Here is a 2,334-nt window from a genome sequence, read left to right as displayed (position 1 = left end):
AACCCGTCGACGACTGCTACAAAAACAGATAACGCGCATATTGTTGTACCACCGTCAATCCGACGACGAATCTTCAAAACTATATGCATCTCTTTCTAACCCAAACAAAATCCCTATCCCGCGTTCACTCTATAGCGACATCAGTAATGGATGCTTACATTTTGTTTACGGTCGATTTGAACAAACGAATAATCTATTATTTCATTCGTGCACATATTATTGATACAGCGTTTTCGGGTTCATGCAATATTCAAGAGCCGACTATGGTATAGCTATCCCTCTTAAACGTATTAGGTTTTGTTTGAGCTTAGATGTGTATCTATCCTTGTCTAACGTGGATTTTCGTTATCGATGAAATTGGAGCGAACAAGCTGGCCAATAGGAGCGCGCTAAAATCACTTGAAGGCATTGAGGCTGGACTATATTGAATTATTATACGTATAGGTAGGGCGTGAGGATGTAATGGAAAAAACAAATAATGTATAGCTAGGTATAAGGAGTGGACAAGGGCGAATGTCCGCGGCGGCTGAGTGCGATCTCTTGTAACCAGCTACGGACTCCTTTGAATAAAGAATGTGGATGATTTTTTAAAAATTTAGTTGATTGAAGGAAAGAATTTTATTTTGAGAGAATTTGTAAATAGAAGCTTTGAATTTTCATAAATATGTACTTCAAAAGTTACGTTGTTCTAAAAGCAAAATATCAATAATTTATTAACCCAACCAAAAGGTCTCTTCACACAGTGTTCGAAAAGCAGTCAAATATATTTTTTTAAGTTGGATGCGTTTTATTGCAGTTAAACCTTTTTAGTTGGACTATGGGTAGTTACAAACAAGTCTGTGAATCGAAATAATAAAGAACAAATAGGTCTTCAGATAAAAAAAAATCACTACTACTAATAGTAAAATTTTATATCTCATCATAATTAAGTTGCATTCAAAAACATGATACAAAGATCTTTTACAATCAGATTTTTTGGCTTATATTAAATTAAATTTTCTTTGGATAAAATTCAGTTGTTTATAAAATCACTCTTTGAACCGCTTTGAACACCAGTTAACCTACCTAATTAGTTTAAAGTAGCTTAAATCTTTTAACCATTTCATCACCACAGAAACAGTTTGGTTTAGTTAAACCAAAGTTGAAAGTTATTAGATATTCAAATTCTACCTAAGCAAAGGTTGAATAAAGTTATTTCAAACCAATAAATAGAATCATATGTATATCTAGACAATATACCAGTTATATGATATTACCTATTCCGGCGGAAGGACTTGAATCCATAGTCGCACAATAAATTAAAAACATTCATATTTTTTTTAAACAAACCTGATTCCCAGACCACCACTGTCTCATTCCAACGCGTATTCTCTTTCTTCTTCTTATATTGAGGATATCTTTCAGCACTCTTTAAAAACAAAATTGTCTCTATCGATTCAAACATTCACTAACGTAGCAACAGTAGTTTAACAATAAAGATGTTAGTATTATGTAGAATTTGTGCAGTAAAACTAAAGTAAAAAAAATAAAGTGCAGTGTTGGCCTAGTGGCTTCAGCGTGCGACTCTCATCCCTGAGGTCGTAGGTTCGATCCCCGGATGTGCACCAATGAATTTTCTTTCTATGTGCACATAACATTATGTCCAACGGTGAAGGAAAACATCGTGAGGAAACCTTGCCTTAGACCCAAAAAGTCGACGGCGTGTGTCAGGCACAGAAGGCTGATCACCTACTTGCCTATTCAATTCACAAACGATCATGAAACAGATACAGAAATCTGAGGCCCAGGCCTAAAAGGTTGTAGCGCCATTGATTATTATTATTATTATGTAGAATTTATTATTCAAGGAGGTACCTACCTAAATCATTAATATAGACAATGGAAGAGACTAACTGCCCACGACACAGGGATTCCTTATGCACTCACTTCCCTTCCCTTTTTTTTATTATCTGTAATAAAGTTTTATCTTTTCTTTTCTGTTTCTATCATTAGCCTACCTTTAGTTGAATTACGAAATATTTCCTTAATTAATGTCCCCTGATTGATAAGACGTACCAAAATATTATAGATAAATATTAAATCCTAATTAAGTACCGCCCCAGAACTTAACAGTAAACGAGAACCGTGGGTAACGCTTCGATATCCATCGATAAATTTTAGTTTTATTAGGCACAATATACAGGACTTTAAAGCAACTTCTAATACGTATACAAATTAAAGAACTATATAGGCTTCCCAGAGCTACTAATATTTTATGTTACTATGACTAACTATGATTTTATAACGAATGAACTTTCGACAATACAAAACCTTGGAATTTAATAAGCACAAAAT

At 34.0% G+C, this 2,334-nt stretch overlaps 1 protein-coding gene across 1 annotated transcript in view; it reads left to right on the top strand.

Moving 5' to 3' along the window:
- LOC123711475 overlaps positions 1-2,334 on the top strand; it is a 105,546-nt gene that overhangs the window by 50,715 nt on the left and 52,497 nt on the right. The gene's annotated exons all lie outside the window — the stretch shown is intronic.

This window comes from Pieris brassicae, chromosome 6 (assembly GCF_905147105.1).
Source record: "Pieris brassicae chromosome 6, ilPieBrab1.1, whole genome shotgun sequence".
Taxonomy (NCBI): domain Eukaryota; kingdom Metazoa; phylum Arthropoda; class Insecta; order Lepidoptera; family Pieridae; genus Pieris; species Pieris brassicae.
This window is presented reverse-complemented; position numbering and strand designations above follow the sequence as displayed.